Source organism: Vitis vinifera, chromosome 1 (genome assembly GCF_030704535.1).
Source record: "Vitis vinifera cultivar Pinot Noir 40024 chromosome 1, ASM3070453v1".
Lineage (NCBI taxonomy): Eukaryota > Viridiplantae > Streptophyta > Magnoliopsida > Vitales > Vitaceae > Vitis > Vitis vinifera.
In genome coordinates this window covers 17,379,240-17,391,546 of record NC_081805.1, presented here as the reverse complement: position 1 = coordinate 17,391,546, position 12,307 = coordinate 17,379,240, and positions in this window count along the sequence as shown.

Sequence of the window (12,307 nt, the reverse complement as noted above, 5' to 3'; positions counted from 1 at the left end):
GGTCAGTACAGGAAAATGATAAAATCCGGGCGAGTACCTGGAAAAGGTAGAATCCGTCCGAGTACCGAACAACTGTCCGAACGAGTACCGAAAAATTGTAGAATCAGGGTAAGTACAGGAAAATGATAGAATCCGGGCGAGTACCTGGAAAAGGTAGAATCCGTCCGAGTACCAAAAAACTGTCCGAACGAGTACCGAAAAATGGTAGAATCAGGGTCAGTATAGGAAAAGGATAGAATCCGGGCGAGTACCTGGAAAAGGTAGAATCCGTCCGAGTACCGAACAACTGTCCGAACGAGTACCGAAAAATTGTAGAATCAGGGTCAGTACAGGAAAATGATAGAATCCGGGCGAGTACCTGGAAAAGGTAGAATCCGTCCGAGTACCGAACAACTGTCCGAACGAGTACCGAAAAATTGTAGAATCAGGGTCAGTACAGGAAAATGATAAAATCCGGGCGAGTACCTGGAAAAGGTAGAATCCGTCCGAGTACCGAACAACTGTCCGAACGAGTACCGAAAAATTGTAGAATCAGGGTCAGTACAGGAAAATGATAGAATCCGGGCGAGTACCTGGACAAGGTAGAATCCGTCCGAGTACCGAACAACTGTCCGAACGAGTACCGAAAAATTGTAGAATCAGGGTCAGTACAGGAAAATGATAGAATACGGGCGAGTACTTGGAAAAGGTAGAATCCGTCCGAGTACCGAAAAATTGACCGAACGAGTACCGAAAAATTGTAGAATCAGGGTCAGTACAGGAAAATGATAGAATCCGGGCGAGTACCTGGACAAGGTAGAATCCGTCCGAGTACCGAAAAATTGGCCGAACGAGTACCGAAAAATTGTAGAATCAGGGTTAGTACAGGAAAATGATAGAATCCGGGCGAGTACCTGGAAAAGGTAGAATCCGTCCGAGTACCGAACAACTGTCCGAACGAGTACCGAAAAATTGTAGAATCAGGGTCAGTACAGGAAAATGATAGAATCCGGGCGAGTACTTGGAAAAGGTAGAATCCGTCCGAGTACCGAAAAATTGACCGAACGAGTACCGAAAAATTGTAGAATCAGGGTCAGTACAGGAAAATGATAGAATCCGGGCGAGTACCTGGACAAGGTAGAATCCGTCCGAGTACCGAAAAACTGTCCGAACGAGTACCGAAAAATGGTAGAATCAGGGTCAGTACAGGAAAATGATAGAATCCGGGCGAGTACCTGGAAAAGGTAGAATCCGTCCGAGTACCGAAAAACTGTCCGAACGAGTACCGAAAAATGGTAGAATCAGGGTCAGTATAGGAAAAGGATAGAATCCGGGCGAGTACCTGGAAAAGGTAGAATCCGTCCGAGTACCGAACAACTGTCCGAACGAGTACCGAAAAATTGTAGAATCAGGGTCAGTACAGGAAAATGATAGAATCCGGGCGAGTACCTGGAAAAGGTAGAATCCGTCCGAGTACCGAACAACTGTCCGAACGAGTACCGAAAAATTGTAGAATCAGGGTCAGTACAGGAAAATGATAAAATCCGGGCGAGTACCTGGAAAAGGTAGAATCCGTCCGAGTACCGAACAACTGTCCGAACGAGTACCGAAAAATTGTAGAATCAGGGTCAGTACAGGAAAATGATACAATCCGGGCGAGTACCTGGAAAAGGTAGAATCCGTCCGAGTACCGAACAACTGTCCGAACGAGTACCGAAAAATTGTAGAATCAGGGTCAGTACAGGAAAATGATAGAATCCGGGCGAGTACTTGGAAAAGGTAGAATCCGTCCGAGTACCGAAAAATTGACCGAACGAGTACCGAAAAATTGTAGAATCAGGGTCAGTACAGGAAAATGATAGAATCCGGGCGAGTACCTGGACAAGGTAGAATCCGTCCGAGTACCGAAAAACTGTCCGAACGAGTACCGAAAAATGGTAGAATCAGGGTCAGTACAGGAAAATGATAGAATCCGGGCGAGTACCTGGAAAAGGTAGAATCCGTCCGAGTACCGAAAAACTGTCCGAACGAGTACCGAAAAATGGTAGAATCAGGGTCAGTATAGGAAAAGGATAGAATCCGGGCGAGTACCTGGAAAAGGTAGAATCCGTCCGAGTACCGAACAACTGTCCGAACGAGTACCGAAAAATTGTAGAATCAGGGTCAGTACAGGAAAATGATAGAATCCGGGCGAGTACCTGGAAAAGGTAGAATCCGTCCGAGTACCGAACAACTGTCCGAACGAGTACCGAAAAATTGTAGAATCAGGGTCAGTACAGGAAAATGATAAAATCCGGGCGAGTACCTGGAAAAGGTAGAATCCGTCCGAGTACCGAACAACTGTCCGAACGAGTACCGAAAAATTGTAGAATCAGGGTCAGTACAGGAAAATGATAAAATCCGGGCGAGTACCTGGAAAAGGTAGAATCCGTCCGAGTACCGAACAACTGTCCGAACGAGTACCGAAAAATTGTAGAATCAGGGTCAGTACAGGAAAATGATAGAATCCGGGCGAGTACCTGGACAAGGTAGAATCCGTCCGAGTACCGAACAACTGTCCGAACGAGTACCGAAAAATTGTAGAATCAGGGTCAGTACAGGAAAATGATAAAATCCGGGCGAGTACCTGGAAAAGGTAGAATCCGTCCGAGTACCGAACAACTGTCCGAACGAGTACCGAAAAATTGTAGAATCAGGGTCAGTACAGGAAAATGATAGAATCCGGGCGAGTACCTGGACAAGGTAGAATCCGTCCGAGTACCGAAAAATTGGCCGAACGAGTACCGAAAAATTGTAGAATCAGGGTCAGTACAGGAAAATGATAGAATCCGGGCGAGTACCTGGACAAGGTAGAATCCGTCCGAGTACCGAAAAATTGGCCGAACGAGTACCGAAAAATTGTAGAATCAGGGTCAGTACAGGAAAATGATAGAATCCGGGCGAGTACCTGGAAAAGGTAGAATCCGTCCGAGTACCAAAAAACTGTCCGAACGAGTACCGAAAAATGGTAGAATCAGGGTCAGTATAGGAAAAGGATAGAATCCGGGCGAGTACCTGGAAAAGGTAGAATCCGTCCGAGTACCGAACAACTGTCCGAACGAGTACCGAAAAATTGTAGAATCAGGGTCAGTACAGGAAAATGATAGAATCCGGGCGAGTACCTGGAAAAGGTAGAATCCGTCCGAGTACCGAACAACTGTCCGAACGAGTACCGAAAAATTGTAGAATCAGGGTCAGTACAGGAAAATGATAAAATCCGGGCGAGTACCTGGAAAAGGTAGAATCCGTCCGAGTACCGAACAACTGTCCGAACGAGTACCGAAAAATTGTAGAATCAGGGTCAGTACAGGAAAATGATAAAATCCGGGCGAGTACCTGGAAAAGGTAGAATCCGTCCGAGTACCGAACAACTGTCCGAACGAGTACCGAAAAATTGTAGAATCAGGGTCAGTACAGGAAAATGATAGAATCCGGGCGAGTACTTGGAAAAGGTAGAATCCGTCCGAGTACCGAAAAATTGACCGAACGAGTACCGAAAAATTGTAGAATCAGGGTCAGTACAGGAAAATGATAGAATCCGGGCGAGTACCTGGACAAAGTAGAATCCGTCCGAGTACCGAAAAATTGGCCGAACAAGTACCGAAAAATTGTAGAATCAGGGTCAGTACAGGAAAATGATAGAATCCGGGCGAGTACCTGGAAAAGGTAGAATCCGTCCGAGTACCAAAAAACTGTCCGAACGAGTACCGAAAAATGGTAGAATCAGGGTCAGTATAGGAAAAGGATAGAATCCGGGCGAGTACCTGGAAAAGGTTGAATCCGTCCGAGTACCGAACAACTGTCCGAACGAGTACCGAAAAATTGTAGAATCAGGGTCAGTACAGGAAAATGATAGAATCCGGGCGAGTACTTGGAAAAGGTAGAATCCGGGCGAGTACTTGGAAAAGGTAGAATCCGGGCGAGTACCTGGACAAGGTAGAATCCGTCCGAGTACCGAAAAATTGGCCGAACGAGTACCGAAAAATTGTAGAATCAGGGTCAGTACAGGAAAATGATAGAATCCGGGCGAGTACCTGGACAAGGTAGAATCCGTCCGAGTACCGAAAAATTGGCCGAACGAGTACCGAAAAATTGTAGAATCAGGGTCAGTACAGGAAAATGATAGAATCCGGGCGAGTACTTGGAAAAGGTAGAATCCGTCCGAGTACCGAACAACTGTCCGAACGAGTACCGAAAAATTGTAGAATCAGGGTCAGTACAGGAAAATGATAGAATCCGGGCGAGTACTTGGAAAAGGTAGAATCCGTCCGAGTACCGAAAAATTGACCGAACGAGTACCGAAAAATTGTAGAATCAGGGTCAGTACAGGAAAATGATAGAATCCGGGCGAGTACCTGGAAAAGGTAGAATCCGTCCGAGTACCGAACAACTGTCCGAACGAGTACCGAAAAATTGTAGAATCAGGGTCAGTACAGGAAAATGATAGAATCCGGGCGAGTACCTGGACAAGGTAGAATCCGTCCGAGTACCGAAAAATTGGCCGAACGAGTACCGAAAAATTGTAGAATCAGGGTCAGTACAGGAAAATGATAAAATCCGGGCGAGTACCTGGAAAAGGTAGAATCCGTCCGAGTACCGAACAACTGTCCGAACGAGTACCGAAAAATTGTAGAATCAGGGTCAGTACAGGAAAATGATAGAATCCGGGCGAGTACCTGGAAAAGGTAGAATCCGTCCGAGTACCGAACAACTGTCCGAACGAGTACCGAAAAATTGTAGAATCAGGGTCAGTACAGGAAAATGATAAAATCCGGGCGAGTACCTGGAAAAGGTAGAATCCGTCCGAGTACCAAAAAACTGTCCGAACGAGTACCGAAAAATGGTAGAATCAGGGTCAGTATAGGAAAAGGATAGAATCCGGGCGAGTACCTGGAAAAGGTAGAATCCGTCCGAGTACCGAACAACTGTCCGAACGAGTACCGAAAAATTGTAGAATCAGGGTCAGTACAGGAAAATGATAGAATCCGGGCGAGTACCTGGAAAAGGTAGAATCCGTCCGAGTACCGAACAACTGTCCGAACGAGTACCGAAAAATTGTAGAATCAGGGTCAGTACAGGAAAATGATAAAATCCGGGCGAGTACCTGGAAAAGGTAGAATCCGTCCGAGTACCGAACAACTGTCCGAACGAGTACCGAAAAATTGTAGAATCAGGGTCAGTACAGGAAAATGATAGAATCCGGGCGAGTACCTGGACAAGGTAGAATCCGTCCGAGTACCGAACAACTGTCCGAACGAGTACCGAAAAATTGTAGAATCAGGGTCAGTACAGGAAAATGATAGAATACGGGCGAGTACTTGGAAAAGGTAGAATCCGTCCGAGTACCGAAAAATTGACCGAACGAGTACCGAAAAATTGTAGAATCAGGGTCAGTACAGGAAAATGATAGAATCCGGGCGAGTACCTGGACAAGGTAGAATCCGTCCGAGTACCGAAAAATTGGCCGAACGAGTACCGAAAAATTGTAGAATCAGGGTTAGTACAGGAAAATGATAGAATCCGGGCGAGTACCTGGAAAAGGTAGAATCCGTCCGAGTACCGAACAACTGTCCGAACGAGTACCGAAAAATTGTAGAATCAGGGTCAGTACAGGAAAATGATAGAATCCGGGCGAGTACTTGGAAAAGGTAGAATCCGTCCGAGTACCGAAAAATTGACCGAACGAGTACCGAAAAATTGTAGAATCAGGGTCAGTACAGGAAAATGATAGAATCCGGGCGAGTACCTGGACAAGGTAGAATCCGTCCGAGTACCGAAAAACTGTCCGAACGAGTACCGAAAAATGGTAGAATCAGGGTCAGTACAGGAAAATGATAGAATCCGGGCGAGTACCTGGAAAAGGTAGAATCCGTCCGAGTACCGAAAAACTGTCCGAACGAGTACCGAAAAATGGTAGAATCAGGGTCAGTATAGGAAAAGGATAGAATCCGGGCGAGTACCTGGAAAAGGTAGAATCCGTCCGAGTACCGAACAACTGTCCGAACGAGTACCGAAAAATTGTAGAATCAGGGTCAGTACAGGAAAATGATAGAATCCGGGCGAGTACCTGGAAAAGGTAGAATCCGTCCGAGTACCGAACAACTGTCCGAACGAGTACCGAAAAATTGTAGAATCAGGGTCAGTACAGGAAAATGATAAAATCCGGGCGAGTACCTGGAAAAGGTAGAATCCGTCCGAGTACCGAACAACTGTCCGAACGAGTACCGAAAAATTGTAGAATCAGGGTCAGTACAGGAAAATGATACAATCCGGGCGAGTACCTGGAAAAGGTAGAATCCGTCCGAGTACCGAACAACTGTCCGAACGAGTACCGAAAAATTGTAGAATCAGGGTCAGTACAGGAAAATGATAGAATCCGGGCGAGTACTTGGAAAAGGTAGAATCCGTCCGAGTACCGAAAAATTGACCGAACGAGTACCGAAAAATTGTAGAATCAGGGTCAGTACAGGAAAATGATAGAATCCGGGCGAGTACCTGGACAAGGTAGAATCCGTCCGAGTACCGAAAAACTGTCCGAACGAGTACCGAAAAATGGTAGAATCAGGGTCAGTACAGGAAAATGATAGAATCCGGGCGAGTACCTGGAAAAGGTAGAATCCGTCCGAGTACCGAAAAACTGTCCGAACGAGTACCGAAAAATGGTAGAATCAGGGTCAGTATAGGAAAAGGATAGAATCCGGGCGAGTACCTGGAAAAGGTAGAATCCGTCCGAGTACCGAACAACTGTCCGAACGAGTACCGAAAAATTGTAGAATCAGGGTCAGTGCAGGAAAATGATAGAATCCGGGCGAGTACCTGGAAAAGGTAGAATCCGTCCGAGTACCGAACAACTGTCCGAACGAGTACCGAAAAATTGTAGAATCAGGGTCAGTACAGGAAAATGATAAAATCCGGGCGAGTACCTGGAAAAGGTAGAATCCGTCCGAGTACCGAACAACTGTCCGAACGAGTACCGAAAAATTGTAGAATCAGGGTCAGTACAGGAAAATGATAAAATCCGGGCGAGTACCTGGAAAAGGTAGAATCCGTCCGAGTACCGAACAACTGTCCGAACGAGTACCGAAAAATTGTAGAATCAGGGTCAGTACAGGAAAATGATAGAATCCGGGCGAGTACCTGGACAAGGTAGAATCCGTCCGAGTACCGAACAACTGTCCGAACGAGTACCGAAAAATTGTAGAATCAGGGTCAGTACAGGAAAATGATAAAATCCGGGCGAGTACCTGGAAAAGGTAGAATCCGTCCGAGTACCGAACAACTGTCCGAACGAGTACCGAAAAATTGTAGAATCAGGGTCAGTACAGGAAAATGATAGAATCCGGGCGAGTACCTGGACAAGGTAGAATCCGTCCGAGTACCGAAAAATTGGCCGAACGAGTACCGAAAAATTGTAGAATCAGGGTCAGTACAGGAAAATGATAGAATCCGGGCGAGTACCTGGACAAGGTAGAATCCGTCCGAGTACCGAAAAATTGGCCGAACGAGTACCGAAAAATTGTAGAATCAGGGTCAGTACAGGAAAATGATAGAATCCGGGCGAGTACTTGGAAAAGGTAGAATCCGTCCGAGTACCAAAAAACTGTCCGAACGAGTACCGAAAAATGGTAGAATCAGGGTCAGTATAGGAAAAGGATAGAATCCGGGCGAGTACCTGGAAAAGGTAGAATCCGTCCGAGTACCGAACAACTGTCCGAACGAGTACCGAAAAATTGTAGAATCAGGGTCAGTACAGGAAAATGATAGAATCCGGGCGAGTACCTGGAAAAGGTAGAATCCGTCCGAGTACCGAACAACTGTCCGAACGAGTACCGAAAAATTGTAGAATCAGGGTCAGTACAGGAAAATGATAAAATCCGGGCGAGTACCTGGAAAAGGTAGAATCCGTCCGAGTACCGAACAACTGTCCGAACGAGTACCGAAAAATTGTAGAATCAGGGTCAGTACAGGAAAATGATAAAATCCGGGCGAGTACCTGGAAAAGGTAGAATCCGTCCGAGTACCGAACAACTGTCCGAACGAGTACCGAAAAATTGTAGAATCAGGGTCAGTACAGGAAAATGATAGAATCCGGGCGAGTACTTGGAAAAGGTAGAATCCGTCCGAGTACCGAAAAATTGACCGAACGAGTACCGAAAAATTGTAGAATCAGGGTCAGTACAGGAAAATGATAGAATCCGGGCGAGTACCTGGACAAAGTAGAATCCGTCCGAGTACCGAAAAATTGGCCGAACAAGTACCGAAAAATTGTAGAATCAGGGTCAGTACAGGAAAATGATAGAATCCGGGCGAGTACCTGGAAAAGGTAGAATCCGTCCGAGTACCAAAAAACTGTCCGAACGAGTACCGAAAAATGGTAGAATCAGGGTCAGTATAGGAAAAGGATAGAATCCGGGCGAGTACCTGGAAAAGGTTGAATCCGTCCGAGTACCGAACAACTGTCCGAACGAGTACCGAAAAATTGTAGAATCAGGGTCAGTACAGGAAAATGATAGAATCCGGGCGAGTACTTGGAAAAGGTAGAATCCGGGCGAGTACTTGGAAAAGGTAGAATCCGGGCGAGTACCTGGACAAGGTAGAATCCGTCCGAGTACCGAAAAATTGGCCGAACGAGTACCGAAAAATTGTAGAATCAGGGTCAGTACAGGAAAATGATAGAATCCGGGCGAGTACCTGGACAAGGTAGAATCCGTCCGAGTACCGAAAAATTGGCCGAACGAGTACCGAAAAATTGTAGAATCAGGGTCAGTACAGGAAAATGATAGAATCCGGGCGAGTACTTGGAAAAGGTAGAATCCGTCCGAGTACCGAACAACTGTCCGAACGAGTACCGAAAAATTGTAGAATCAGGGTCAGTACAGGAAAATGATAGAATCCGGGCGAGTACTTGGAAAAGGTAGAATCCGTCCGAGTACCGAAAAATTGACCGAACGAGTACCGAAAAATTGTAGAATCAGGGTCAGTACAGGAAAATGATAGAATCCGGGCGAGTACCTGGAAAAGGTAGAATCCGTCCGAGTACCGAACAACTGTCCGAACGAGTACCGAAAAATTGTAGAATCAGGGTCAGTACAGGAAAATGATAGAATCCGGGCGAGTACCTGGAAAAGGTAGAATCCGTCCGAGTACCAAAAAACTGTCCGAACGAGTACCGAAAAATGGTAGAATCAGGGTCAGTATAGGAAAAGGATAGAATCCGGGCGAGTACCTAGAAAAGGTAGAATCCGTCCGAGTACCGAACAACTGTCCGAACGAGTACCGAAAAATTGTAGAATCAGGGTCAGTACAGGAAAATGATAGAATCCGGGCGAGTACCTGGAAAAGGTAGAATCCGTCCGAGTACCGAACAACTGTTCGAACGAGTACCGAAAAATTGTAGAATCAGGGTCAGTACAGGAAAATGATAAAATCCGGGCGAGTACCTGGAAAAGGTAGAATCCGTCCGAGTACCGAACAACTGTCCGAACGAGTACCGAAAAATTGTAGAATCAGGGTCAGTACAGGAAAATGATAGAATCCGGGCGAGTACCTGGAAAAGGTAGAATCCGTCCGAGTACCAAAAAACTGTCCGAACGAGTACCGAAAAATGGTAGAATCAGGGTCAGTATAGGAAAAGGATAGAATCCGGGCGAGTACCTGGAAAAGGTAGAATCCGTCCGAGTACCGAACAACTGTCCGAACGAGTACCGAAAAATTGTAGAATCAGGGTCAGTACAGGAAAATGATAGAATCCGGGCGAGTACCTGGAAAAGGTAGAATCCGTCCGAGTACCGAACAACTGTCCGAACGAGTACCGAAAAATTGTAGAATCAGGGTCAGTACAGGAAAATGATAAAATCCGGGCGAGTACCTGGAAAAGGTAGAATCCGTCCGAGTACCGAACAACTGTCCGAACGAGTACCGAAAAATTGTAGAATCAGGGTCAGTACAGGAAAATGATAGAATCCGGGCGAGTACCTGGACAAGGTAGAATCCGTCCGAGTACCGAACAACTGTCCGAACGAGTACCGAAAAATTGTAGAATCAGGGTCAGTACAGGAAAATGATAAAATCCGGGCGAGTACCTGGAAAAGGTAGAATCCGTCCGAGTACCGAACAACTGTCCGAACGAGTACCGAAAAATTGTAGAATCAGGGTCAGTACAGGAAAATGATAGAATCCGGGCGAGTACCTGGACAAGGTAGAATCCGTCCGAGTACCGAAAAATTGGCCGAACGAGTACCGAAAAATTGTAGAATCAGGGTCAGTACAGGAAAATGATAGAATCCGGGCGAGTACCTGGAAAAGGTAGAATCCGTCCGAGTACCAAAAAACTGTCCGAACGAGTACCGAAAAATGGTAGAATCAGGGTCAGTATAGGAAAAGGATAGAATCCGGGCGAGTACCTGGAAAAGGTAGAATCCGTCCGAGTACCGAACAACTGTCCGAACGAGTACCGAAAAATTGTAGAATCAGGGTCAGTACAGGAAAATGATAGAATCCGGGCGAGTACCTGGAAAAGGTAGAATCCGTCCGAGTACCGAACAACTGTCCGAACGAGTACCGAAAAATTGTAGAATCAGGGTCAGTACAGGAAAATGATAAAATCCGGGCGAGTACCTGGAAAAGGTAGAATCCGTCCGAGTACCGAACAACTGTCCGAACGAGTACCGAAAAATTGTAGAATCAGGGTCAGTACAGGAAAATGATAAAATCCGGGCGAGTACCTGGAAAAGGTAGAATCCGTCCGAGTACCGAACAACTGTCCGAACGAGTACCGAAAAATTGTAGAATCAGGGTCAGTACAGGAAAATGATAGAATCCGGGCGAGTACTTGGAAAAGGTAGAATCCGTCCGAGTACCGAAAAATTGACCGAACGAGTACCGAAAAATTGTAGAATCAGGGTCAGTACAGGAAAATGATAGAATCCGGGCGAGTACCTGGACAAAGTAGAATCCGTCCGAGTACCGAAAAATTGGCCGAACAAGTACCGAAAAATTGTAGAATCAGGGTCAGTACAGGAAAATGATAGAATCCGGGCGAGTACCTGGAAAAGGTAGAATCCGTCCGAGTACCAAAAAACTGTCCGAACGAGTACCGAAAAATGGTAGAATCAGGGTCAGTATAGGAAAAGGATAGAATCCGGGCGAGTACCTGGAAAAGGTTGAATCCGTCCGAGTACCGAACAACTGTCCGAACGAGTACCGAAAAATTGTAGAATCAGGGTCAGTACAGGAAAATGATAGAATCCGGGCGAGTACTTGGAAAAGGTAGAATCCGGGCGAGTACTTGGAAAAGGTAGAATCCGGGCGAGTACCTGGACAAGGTAGAATCCGTCCGAGTACCGAAAAATTGGCCGAACGAGTACCGAAAAATTGTAGAATCAGGGTCAGTACAGGAAAATGATAGAATCCGGGCGAGTACCTGGACAAGGTAGAATCCGTCCGAGTACCGAAAAATTGGCCGAACGAGTACCGAAAAATTGTAGAATCAGGGTCAGTACAGGAAAATGATAGAATCCGGGCGAGTACTTGGAAAAGGTAGAATCCGTCCGAGTACCGAACAACTGTCCGAACGAGTACCGAAAAATTGTAGAATCAGGGTCAGTACAGGAAAATGATAGAATCCGGGCGAGTACTTGGAAAAGGTAGAATCCGTCCGAGTACCGAAAAATTGACCGAACGAGTACCGAAAAATTGTAGAATCAGGGTCAGTACAGGAAAATGATAGAATCCGGGCGAGTACCTGGAAAAGGTAGAATCCGTCCGAGTACCAAAAAACTGTCCGAACGAGTACCGAAAAATGGTAGAATCAGGGTCAGTATAGGAAAAGGATAGAATCCGGGCGAGTACCTAGAAAAGGTAGAATCCGTCCGAGTACCGAACAACTGTCCGAACGAGTACCGAAAAATTGTAGAATCAGGGTCAGTACAGGAAAATGATAGAATCCGGGCGAGTACCTGGAAAAGGTAGAATCCGTCCGAGTACCGAACAACTGTCCGAACGAGTACCGAAAAATTGTAGAATCAGGGTCAGTACAGGAAAATGATAAAATCCGGGCGAGTACCTGGAAAAGGTAGAATCCGTCCGAGTACCGAACAACTGTCCGAACGAGTACCGAAAAATTGTAGAATCAGGGTCAGTACAGGAAAATGATAGAATCCGGGCGAGTACCTGGAAAAGGTAGAATCCGTCCGAGTACCAAAAAACTGTCCGAACGAGTACCGAAAAATGGTAGAATCAGGGTCAGTATAGGAAAAGGATAGAATCCGGGCGAGTACCTGGAAAAGGT